We start from the raw sequence: 12,858 nt of genomic DNA on the forward strand, positions 1-12,858 counted from the left end.
GTACTTGCCAATAGTCCTATAGAAGGATGATTCTAATCTTTGCCTCCCTTACATTATGCCATTCTCTGTGTGGTTGTCTATATTTTTGTTTCTTCTATTATAAGGAAGCAAGTTAAATTGGATTAAAGGCTCATTGTATCCCAGTAGGACCTCATTTTAGCAAATGGTATCTTTATGTGCTTATTTCCAAACAAGGTCATATTCTGAGGTTCCAGCACAGAAATGATGCTAATTTTGAGGATACATATCCAACTCAGCACAGTGTCTTTAAATAAATGCATCCTTAATGTTTCATAAATTGTTCTGGGTGGAATGTTGTATCCCTCCCCATATCCATATATTGAAGCCCTAACCCCCAGTGTAATTAACAATAATTTGAGCAGAGACCTTCAGGAGGTAATTAGGGTTTGATAGCATATTCAAAAGTAGAGACATTACTTTGCCAACAAAGGTCCGTCTAGTCAAGGCTATGGTTTTCCCAGTTGTTATGTATGGATGTGAGAGTTGGACTGTGAAGAAAGCTGAGCGCCAATGAATTGATGCTTTTGAACTGTGGTGTTGGAGAAGACTCTTGAGAGTCCCTTGGACTGCAAGGAGATCCAACCAGTCCTTTCTAAAGGAGATCATTCCTGGGTGTTCATTGGAAGGACTGATGCTAAAGCTAAAACTCCAGTACTTTGGCCACCTCATGTGAAGAGTTGACTCACTAGAAAAGACCCTGAAGAGTTGACTCATTGGAAAAGGCCCTGATGCTAGGAGGGATTGAGGACAGGAGGAGAAGGGGACGACAGAGGATGAGATGGCTAGATGTCATCACCGACTCGATGGACATGAGTTTGAGTGAACTCTGGGAGTTGGTGATGGGCAGGGAGGCCTGGCGTGCTGAGATTCATGGGGTCACAAAGAGTTAGACATGACTGAGAGACTGAATTGAGCTGAACTGAAGTGAAGGTCATGAGTGTTAGACTACACATATGAGTGGAGAAAGGGCCATGGGATCACACTGCAATATGTCCATCTGCAGGCAAGAGGGATGCTTCCCAGAACCTAACCTTGGAACAGAACTCTAATCTCAGACTCTCAACCTCAAAATGTAAGAAAATAAATGTGTACTTTAAGCCACTTAGTGTATTATATTTTATTGTGGAAATCTCAGCTAAGTATTTTCCGTATTTTATATAAGAGAAAACAATCCTACCTATCTTTAGGATTGTTGGAGATGGCATAAAATAAACATAGGCTTGTTAAACAGAATCTATAGAAGTAATGAAGACATCAGGGAAAGGAGGTCAGTTCAGTTCAGTTGCTCAGTCGTGTCTGACTCTTTGCAGCCCCATGCACTGCAGCACACCAGTCTTCCCTGTCCATCACCAACTCCCAAAGCCTACTCAAACTCATGTCCATCACATCAGTGATGCCATCCAACCATCTCATCCTCTGTCATCCCCTTCTCCTCCCGCCTTCAATCTTTCCCAGCAACAGGGTCTTTTCAAATGAGTAAGTTCTTTGCATAAGGTGGCCAAAGTATTGGAGTTTCAGCTTCAGTATCAATCCTTTCAAGGAATATTCAGGACTGATTTCCTTTAGGATGGACTGGTTGTATCTCCTTGCAGTCCAGGGCACTCTCAAGAGTCTTCTCCAACACCACAGTTCAAAAGCATCAATTCTTTGGCACTCAGCTTTCTTTATAGTCCAACTCTCACATCCATACATGACTACTAGAAAAACCATAGCTTTGACTAGACAGACCTTTGTTGGTAAACTAATGTCTCTGCTTTTTAATATGCTGTCTAGGTTGGTCATAGTTTGTTTTTTTTTTTTTTTTTTTTTTTTTTCCCAAGGACCAAGCACCTTTTAATTGTGTGGCTGCAGTCACCGTCTGCAGTGATTTTGGAGTCCAAAAAATAAAGTCTGCCACTGTTTCCATTGTTTCCCCATCTATTTGTCATGAAGTGATGGGACTGGATGCCATGATCTTAGTTTTCTGAATATTAAGTTTTAAGCCAACTTTTTCACTCTCCTCTTTTACTTTCATTGAGACTCTTTAGTTCTTCACTTTCTGCCATAAGGGTGGTGTCATCTGCCTATCTGAGGTTATTGATATTTCTCCTTACAATCTTGATTCCAGCATGTGCTTCATCCAGCCCAGCATTTCACATGATGTACTCCACATATAAGTTAAATAAGGAGGGTGATGATATACAGCCTTGACATACTCCTTTCTCGATTTTGAACCAGTCCGTTGTTCCATGTCCCATTCTAACTGTTGCCTCTTGACCTTCATACAGGTTTCTCAGGAGGTAGGTCAGGTCGTCTGGTATTCCCATATCGTGAAAAATTTTCCACAGTTTGTTGTGATCCACACAGTCAAAGACTTTGGCATAGTCAATAAAGCAGAAGTAGATGTTTTTCTGGAACTCTCTTGCTTTTTCGATGATCCAACAGATGTTGGCTATTTGATTTCTGGTGCCTCTACCTTTTCTAAATCCATGTTGAATATCTGGTCTCTCATAGGTCATGTATTGTTGAAGCCTGGCTTGGAGAATTTGAGCATTTCTTTGCTAGCAAAGGGTGGGACAAATTGAGAGAGTAGCACTGAGGTATACTCTACCGTGTATAAAATAGATAGCCAGTGGGAAGCTGCTGTATAGCACAAGGAGCTCAGCCCCAGTGCTCTGTGATAACCTAGATTGAGTGGGATGGTGGTGGGCAGGGGTTTGTGAAGGAAGCTCAAGAGGGAGGAAATATCTGTATACTAGTGGTTGACTCACATTGTTATACTGTAGAGACCAACACAACATTGTAAAGCAATTATCCACCAATTTAAAAAAAGAAAAAGAAAATGTAATGAAGGACCATTTTATAACTAGCTCTAGTATGTGTTCTAGGCATTTGAAGATAAGGAATAAAAGAGTCCTACACTTAAAGTGGTTGGAATTTAGTTTTCACAACCTCCTCAGTGAACCCATATTAAAAAAGAAACATATTGAGTTGCCCCAGAGAAAAATAATGATCATTAGAGATATGATATATTATGAAGTACCTGTCATTAGTGGGTACTCCATGCATGTGTGCGTGCTAAGTTGCTTCAGTTGTATCTGACTCTTTTCAGTCCCATAGACTGTAGCTGGTCAGGCTCCTCTGTCCATGGGATTTCCTTTATATATATATATATATATATATATATATATATATATGTGTGTGTGTGTGTGTGTGTGTGTGTGTAAATTTATTTATTTTAATTGGAGGCTAATTACTTTACAATGTTGTAGTGGTTTTCCCATAAATTAACATGAATCCACCATGGATGTGCATATGTTCCCCATCCTGAACCCCTCTCCCACCTCCCTCCCATCCCATCCCTCTGGGTCATTCTGGTGCACCAACCCTGTGCACCCTGTCTCATGCATTGAACCTGGACTGGAGATCTGTTTCACATATGATAATATACGTGTTTCAGTGCCATTCTTCCAAATCGTCCCACCCTCACCCTCTCCCACAGAGTCCAAAAGACTGTTCTGTACATCTGTGTTTCTTTTGCTGTCTTGCATATAGGGTTATTGTTACCATATTTCTAAATTCCATATATATGCATTAGTATAATGTATTGGTGTTTTTCTTTCTGGCTTACTTCACTCTGTATAATAGGCTCCAGTTTCATCCACCTCATTAGAACTGATTCAAATGTATTCTTTTTAATGGCTGAGTAATACTCCATTGTGTATATGTGCCACAGCTTTCTTATCCATTCATCTGCTGATGGACATCTAGGTTGCTTCCACGTCCTGGCTATTATAAACAGTGCTGCGATAAACATTGGAGTACACATGTCTCTTTCAGTTCTGGTTTTCTTGGTGTGTATGCCCAGCAGTGGGATTACTGGGTCATAAGGCAGTTCTATTTCCAGTTTTTTAAGGAGTTTCCACACTGTTCTCCATAGTGACGGTACTACTTTGCATTCCCACCAACAGTGTAAGACGGTTCCCTTTTCTCCACACCCTCCCCAGGATTTATTGCTTGGAGACATTTGGATAGCAGCCATTTTGACTGGCATGAAATCATACTTCATTGTGGTTTTGATTTGCATTTCCCTGATAATGAGTGATGTTGAGCATCTTTTCATGTGTTTGTTAGCCATCTGTATGTCTTTGGAGAAATGTCTGTTTAGTTCTTTGGCCCATTTTTTTATTGGGTCACTTCAGTTCAGTTCAGTTCAGTCGCTTAGTCATGTCTGACTCTTTGCGACGCCATGAATCGCAGCATGCCAGGCCTCCCTGTCCATAACCAACTCCTGGAGTGCACTTAGATTCACGTCCATCGAGTCAGTGATGCCGTCCAGCCATCTCATCCTCTGTCGTGCCCTTCTCCTCCTTCCCCAATCCCTCCCAGCATCAAAGTCTTTTCCAATGAGTCAACTCTTCGCATGAAGTGGCCAGAGTACTGGAGTTTCAGCTTTAGCATCATTCCTTCCAAAGAAATCCCAGGGTTGATCTCCTTCAGAATGGACTGGTTGGATCTCCTTGCAGTCCAAGGGATTCTCAAGAGTCTTCTCCAACACCACAGTTCAAAAGCATCAATTCTTTGGCACTCAGCCTTCTTCACAGTCCAACTCTCACATCCATACATGACTACTAGAAAAACCATAGCCTTGACTAGACGGATCTTAGTCAGCAAAGTAATGTCTCTGCTTTTGAATATGCTATCTAGGTTGGTCATAACTTTTCTTCCAAGGAGTAAGCGTCTTTTAATTTCATGGCTGCAGTCACCATCTGCAGTGATTTTGGAGCCCCCCAAAAAATAAAGTCTGACACTGTTTCCACTGTTTCTCCATCTATTTCCCATGAAGTGATGGGACCGGATGCCATGATTTTCGTTTTCTGAATGTTGAGCTTTAAGCCAACTTTTTCACTCTCCTCTTTCACTTTCATCAAGAGGCTTTTTAGTTCCTCTTCACTTTCTGCCATAAGGGTGGTGTCATCTGCATATCTGAGGTTATTGATATTTCTCCCGGCCATCTTGATTCCAGCTTGTGTTTCTTCCAGTCCAGCGTTTCTCATAATGTACTCTGCATAGAAGTTAAATAAACAGGGTGACAACATACAGCCTTGACATACTCCTTTTCCTATTTGGAACCAGTCTGTTGTTCCATGTCCAGTTCTAACTGTTGCTTCCTGATCTGCATACAGATTTCTCAAGAGGCAGGTCAGGTGGTCTGGTGTTCCCATCTCTCTCAGAATTTTCCACAGTTTATTGTGATCCACACAGTCAAAGGCTTTGGCATAGTCAAGAAAGCAGAAATAGATGTTTTTCTGAAACTCTCCTGCTTTTTCCATGATCCAGCGGATGTTGGCAATTTGATCTCTGGTTCCTCTGCCTTTTCTAAAATCAGCTTGAACATCAGGAAGTTCACGGTTCACGTATTGCTAAAGCCTGGCTTGAAGAATTTTGAGCATTACTTTACTAGCATGTGAGATGGGTGCAATTGTGCAGTAGTTTGAGCATTCATTAGCATTGCCTTTCTTTGGGATTGGAATGAAAACTGACCTTTTCCAGTCCTGTGGCCACTGCTGAGTTTTCCAAATTTGCTGGCACATTCAGGGCAGCACTTTCACAGCATCATCTTCCAGGATTTGAAATAGCTCAACTGGAATTCCATCACCTCCACTTGCTTTGTTCATGGTGATGCTTTCTAAGGCCCACTTGACTTCACATTCCAGGATGTTTTCTGGAATTGAGGTGCAGGAGTTGCTTTAAATTTTTGAGATTAACTCTTTGTCAGTTGTTTCATTTGCTATTATTTTCTCCCATTCTGAAGGCTATCTTTTCACCTTGCTTATAGTATCCTTCGTTGTGCAAAAGCTGTTAATTTTAATTAGGTCCTATTTGTTTGTTTTTGCTTTTGGTTCCATTACTCTGGGAGGTCGGTCATAGAGGATCCTGCTGTGATTTATGTTGGAGAGTGTTTTGCCTATGTTTTCCTCCAAGAGTTTTATAGTTTCTGGTCTTACATTTAGGTCTTTAATCCATTTTGAGTTTATTTTTGTGTATGGTGTTTGAAAGTGTTCTAGTTTCATTCTTTTACAAGTGTTTGACCAGTTTTCCCAGAACAACTTGTTAAAGAGATTATCTCTTCTCCAGTATATATTCTTGCCTCCTTTGTCAAAAATAAGGTGCCCATATGTGCGTGGATTTATCTCTGGGCTTTCTATTTTGTTCCATTGATCTATATTTCTATATTTGTGCCAGTACCATACTGCCTTGATGACTGTAGCTTCGTAGTAGTGCCTGAAGTCAGGTAGGTTGATTCCTCCAGTTCCATTTTTCTTTCTCAAGTTGCTTTGGCTATTCGAGGTTTTTTGTATTTCCATACAAATTGTGAAATTATTTGTTCTAGTTCTCTGAAAAATACCATTGGTAGCTTGATACAGATTGCATTGAATCTATAGATAGCTTTGGGTAGTATACTCATTTTTACTATATTGATTTTTCCAATCCATGAACATGGTATATTTCTCCATCTATTTGTGTCCTTTTTGATCCCTTTCATCAGTGTTTTATAGTTTTCTATATATAGGTCTTTTGTTTCTTTAGGTAGATATACTCCTAAGTATTTTATTCTTTTTGTTGCAATGGTGAATGGAATTGTTTCCTCAATTTCTCTTTCTGTTTTCTCATTGTTAGCGTATAGGAATGCAAGGGATTTCTGTGTGTTAATTTTATATCCTGCAACTTTACTATATTAATTGATTAGCCCTAGTAATTTTCTGGTGGAGTCTCAGAGGAAGATAAACTTCCAAACTCATTCTATGAGACCACCATTACCCTAATACCAAAGCCAAACAAAGATGCCACAAAAAAAAGAAAACTACAGGCCAATATCACTGATGAACATAGATGAAAAAAACTTTAACAAAATTCTAGCAAACAGAATCCAACAACATATTGAAAAGATCATATATCATGACCAAGTAGGCTTTATCCCAGGGATGCAAGGATTCTTCAATATCCACAGATCAATAAATGTAATACACCACATTAACAAATTCAAAGATAAAAACCATATGATTATCAACAGATGCAGAGAAAGCCTTTGACAAAATTCAACATCCATTTATGATAAAAAGCCCTCCAGAAAGCAGGAATAGAAGGGACATACCTCAACATAATAAAAGCCTTATTGACAAACGCACAGCAAGTATCCTCAATGGTGAAAACCTGAAAGCATTTCCCCTAAAGTCAGGGGAACAAGACAAGGGTGCCCACTCTCACCACTACTATTCAACATAGCTTTGGAAGTTTTGGCCACAGCAATCAGAGCAGAAAAAGAAATAAAAGGAGTCCAGATTGGGAAAGAAGTAAAACTCTCACTGTTTGCAGATGATATGATCCTCTACATAGAAAGCCCTAAAGTGTCCATGGGATTTTCCAGGCAAGAATACTTTAGTGGGTTGCCATGCCCTCTTCCAGGGGATCTTCTCAGCCCAGGGATCAAACCCACATCTCTTATATGCCTGCATTGGCAGGTGGGTTCTTTACCACTAGTGCCACCTGGGAATCCCAGTGGGTTCTTCATTCTAATTTCCTCTCCTTTCTAGGTTATTAATATGAATGCAAATTTTTTGTTTAGTATGTATTTTATTTTCTGATGCTCTATCCATGTAAGCATCAAATGCAACACGTTTATGGCTCTAGTTCTTGAATTTCAGAACACATTGTCCAGTCTGATGATATTCAGTACTATTCCACTCACTTTAAATTCAAAGCATTTATCCTGACATTGAAGTTAAAATATAATCTAACCCTGAGGTAACTTTTACACATTAACTTTTAAAGTCTCTTGATCCAGAAAATCTAAGATTCTTATGATTCCTCTGTACTTCCTAGAATACTCCTTAATCCTTTACTTTTATTACATTCTCCCTACACCTGAAATGTGTAGCATTCACTGTAGGGTTTAACACTGAGCAAGATGACCATTGTGCCTCTTCTGGGACTTTGGGAAACTCAGATAATTAAACAAGGAATTATAATGTTATGAGGCCAGGATAAGGGAAGTACAGTAGTCTGGGAGTTAAAATAGGGCATCTTATCAAGGTTTTGTGGAGACCATATTTGATTTCTGATCTCAAGGAGGAGGACATAGTGGGAGATAGATGGAAAAATGAGGATGAATCATACGAAGAGTACAACATGTATACAAGTTTCCAAAGAGACAGTTGGAGATTTTAAATAAAACTGAAAGAAATTTTTTCCAACTAGAGCATAGAATTTGGGGGAGAAAAAGTGTAATAGTCATAAGTGATGAGACTGAAAAGCAAATGAGTCACTGGATTATAAAAATCATAGTGAGTCAAATTAAAGGGTTTACTACTCTGTATTTTAGATCAAAGAGAAGCTGTTTTTCCTCTGACTAATTAGCAAATAAATTAACCAGTGCCCTACTTACTGAGGCTCTGATTATGTTATACTCTTTTCCTCAATTTTCTGTTTTCACAGATATGCTGACTTCTACATTCCACAGTAAATAGTTGCTAGATGATGTTATGGTATCAGTGAATGACAAAGCTATTCCGAAAAGGAATTGTAGTCAGTCACTTAGGTGATCATTCAGTCCAGTTCAGTTCAGTTGCTCAGTCGTTTCCAACTCTTTGCGACCCCATGAATTGCAGCACGCCAGGCCTCCCTGTCCATCACCAACTCCCGGGGTTCACTCAGATTCCCATCCACCGAGTCTGTGATGCCATCCAGCCATCTCATCCTCTGTCGTCCCCTTCTCTGCCTGCCCTCAATCCCTCCCAACATCAAAGTCTTTTCCAATGAGTCAACTCTTCACATGAGGTGGCCAAAGTACTGGAGTTTCAGCTTTAGCATCATTCCTTCCAAAGAAATCCCAGGGATGATCTCCTTCAGAGTGGACTGGTTGGATCTCCTTGCAATCCAAGGGACTCTCAAGAGTCCTCTCCAACACCACAGTTCAAAAGCATCAATTCTTTGGCACTCAGCCTTCTTCACAGTCCAACTCTCACATCCATACATGACCACAGGAAAAACCATAGCCTTGACTAGACAGACCTTAGTCGGCAAAATAATGTCTCTGCTTTTGAAAGCGCTATCTAGGTTGATCATAGCTTTCCTTCCAAGGAGTAAGCGTCTGTTAATTTCATGGCTGCAGTCACCATCTGGTGATCATTACCCATAGGCTTAAGTAGTAAAAACTCAAAGTCAGCACATACTCTCTACACTATACAAGAATGCTCTTATAAAATTTTGTTGAATTGTCAAATTGAATTGGCCAAATACGTTTGTCTTTCTTTTCACTGAAGAAGGGCAGCTAAACAGTTGAAATCCCGAAACATTTAAAGCAGCAATTTGAACCAGCTTTGTTCACCTTTCAATTAAAGTTCCCATTTGATGAATAAATACACACTATCTTATTTGCAAGGAAGAGAAATCCATAAATCTCAGTGATATGGATACCAGTGCCTCAATTCTGAGAAAACGGTGCTTGTGTAAATAGACTAACATCTAAATAAGGCCTCAATAATAATTCAGATAGAAAAATAAACCTAAACAAACAAACAAACAAAAGATAATAAAATATAATATCACTTTTCTCAGAGTAATGAAAAAAACTAAACCAAATTAAAATGAAGGATATGATTGAAGGTTTGTGTTAGAATTAATAAAAAGAAAACACCAATATCCAAAGTTGTATATGCTATCATAAACTTCTTTATATCTATGGTACTTAGATTTTATTTGCTCTCTATGCCTGCATTCTTCCTGAGATATTTTCCCTGAGTTCACTTATATTGGAAAGTAAGATTATATTGCTATTGAGTTCATTTTCCTAGTATATGATACCAAACTGGGTTGCAATATCTGACAGATTTATGACTATTTGCTGAGACATATTTTATAAAATGGCAGAATAGGAGGCTTTTTTCCCCCAATCTGCTCTCTGTAGCAAACCTTCATAGAAAAAAATAGTTTTTAAGGAGGAATATATTACAATTTTTTTCAGTCTTTTTTTTTTGTCTATGGCAAAGGATATTTCTGAATAATATGTTGTAAAATAATGTATTTCAGATGAAACACACAATTCATTCCTTATCCTGTAGAGAAAGACTTCTTTCTGTCACTGCTAAATGTGTGAGTTCATGGGTATATAAAAATAGAATGCACTTGGCAATGAAAGTTACAGGCTGATTGATGACACCCCATTGTCAAACAATTGATAGCTAGTGAAGAATTATAGCGACCTTGTAGTAGAGCACAAATAATTCAACAGCCCCTGAAATGTGTTAAGCAGACTCATTTCCCTCTTCCGGGTACCTGGGTCACTTAAGTGGGGGAAATGTATCTCTTTAATTCATTTGTGAAAAACTGTAATTGCCTCCAGGCAAGAAAGACATTGGATAATTTCAACACACTTTTTTTATGCTACCTGTTAAAATAGTTATTAATTCAAAATTATTGCATATGTTTTCAGTTCAGTTTCTCAATCGCGTCCGACTCTGTGACCCCATGGATTGCCTCATGCCAGGCTTCCTTGTCCATCACCAGCTCCTGGAGCTTGCTCAAACTCATGTGCATCAAGTTGGTGATGACATCCAACCATATAAATATATTATAGATAACCCTAAATCATCAGCCAGAGTAATATAGGGATAGAACTGTAAATTTATTTATTCATTGCTTTTGGTTGTGCTATGTCTGTTACTGTATGTGGGCTTTCTCTAAGTGCAGCAAGCCAGGACTACTCTTCTTTGTGCTCTGAGGGTTTCTCATTGGGGTGGCTTCTCTTGTTGCGGAGCAGGGGTGTTGTGTGGGCTTCATTTAGTTGTAGTGCATAAGCTTAACTGCTCTATGGCATGTAGGATCTTCCCAGACCAGAGATCGAACCTGTGTTCCCTGCATTGGCAGGTAAATTCTTAATCACTGGACCACCAGAGAAGTTCCCAAACTGGAAATTTTAAAATTTTCATCTTCTTAATAAAAGAATGGTGGTAAGGAAGTAATGCAAAGAAATAGAGAAAAAGAACAGAATGGGAAAGACTAGAGATCTCTTCAAGAAAATTAGAGATACCAAGGGAATATTTCATGCAAAGATGGGCTCGATAAAGGACAGAAATGGTGTGGACCTAACAGAAGCAGAGGGTATTAAGAAGAGGTGGCAAGAATACACAGAAGAACTGCACAAAAAAGATCTTCAAGACCCGGATAATCACGATAGTGTGATCACTCATCTAGAGCCAGACATCCTGGAATGTGAAGTCAAGTGGGCCTTAGAAAGCATCACTATGAACAGAGCTAGTGGAGGTGATGGAATTCTAGTTGAGCTATTTCAAATCCTGGAAGATGATGCTGTGAAAGTGCTGCCCTGAATGTGGTAGCAAATTTGGAAAACTCAGCAGTGGCCACAGGACTGGAAAAGGTCAGTTTTCATTCCAATCCCAAAGAAAGGCAATGCTAACGAATGCTCAAACTACCGCACAATTGCACCCATCTCACATGCTAGTAAAGTAATGCTCAAAATTCTTCAAGCCAGGTTTCAGCAATACGTGAACTGTGAACTTCCTGATGTTCAAGCTGGTTTTAGAAAAGACAGAGGAACCAGAGATCAAATTGCCAACATCTGCTGGATCATTGAAAAACCAGGAGAGTTCTGGAAAAACATCTATTTCTGCTTTCTTGACTATGCCAAAGCCTTTGACTGTGTGGATCACAATAAACTGTGGAAAATTCTGAGAGAGATAGGAATACCAGACCACCTGACCTGCCTCTTGAGAAATCTGTATGCAGATCAGGAAGCAACAGTTAGAACTGGACATGGAACAACAGACTGGTTCCAAATAGGAAAAGGAGTATGTCAAGGCTGTATGTTGTCACCTTGCTTATTTAACTTATATGCAGAGTACATTATGAGAAACGCTGGACTGGAAGAAACACAAGCTGGAATGAAGACTGCCAGGAGAAATATCAATAACCTCAGATATGCAGATAACAACACCTTATGGCAGAAAGTGAAGAGGAACTAAAAAGCCTCTTGATGAAAGTGAAAGAGGAGTGTGAAAAAGTTGGCTTAAAGCTCAACATTCAGAAAATGAAGATCATGGCACCTGGTCCCATCACTTCATGGGAAATAGATGGGGAAACAGTGGAAACAGTGTCAGACTTTATTTTTCTGGGCTCCAAAATCACTGCAGATGGTGATTGCAGCCATGAAATTAAAAGATGCTTACTCCTTGGAAGAAAAGTTATGACCAATCTAGATAGCATGTTCAAAAGCAGAGACTACTTTACTGACTAAGGTCCATCTAGTCAAGGCTATGGCTTTTCTAGTAGTCATGTATGGATGTGAGAGTTGGACTGTGAAGAAGGCTGAGTGCCGAAGAATTGATGCTTTTGAACTGTGGTGTTGGAGAAGACTCTTGAGATTCCCTTGGACTGCAAGGAGATCCAACCAGTCCATTCTGAAGGAGATCAACCCTGGGATTTCCTTGGAAGGAATGATGCTAAAGCTGAAACTCCAGTACTTTGACCACCTCATGCGAAGAGCTGACTCATTGGAAAAGAGTTTGATGCTGGGAGGGATTTGGGGCAGGAGGAGAAGGGGACGACAGAGGATGAGATGGCTGGACGGCATCACTGACTCGATGGACGTGAATCTGAGTGAACTCCGGGAGTTGGTGATGGACAAGGAGGCCTGGCATGCTGCGATTCATGGGTTCGCAAAGAGTCAGGCACGACTGAGCGACTGAACTGACTGAAGGAAGCATATTTATATCAGCTATGGTCTCAGCCAGACTTAAAATCAAATTGTGAGTTTACAACTTACTAGCCTAAGGAGCTCAG

Source organism: Capra hircus, chromosome 18 (genome assembly GCF_001704415.2).
Source record: "Capra hircus breed San Clemente chromosome 18, ASM170441v1, whole genome shotgun sequence".
Taxonomy (NCBI): Eukaryota; Metazoa; Chordata; class Mammalia; order Artiodactyla; family Bovidae; genus Capra; species Capra hircus.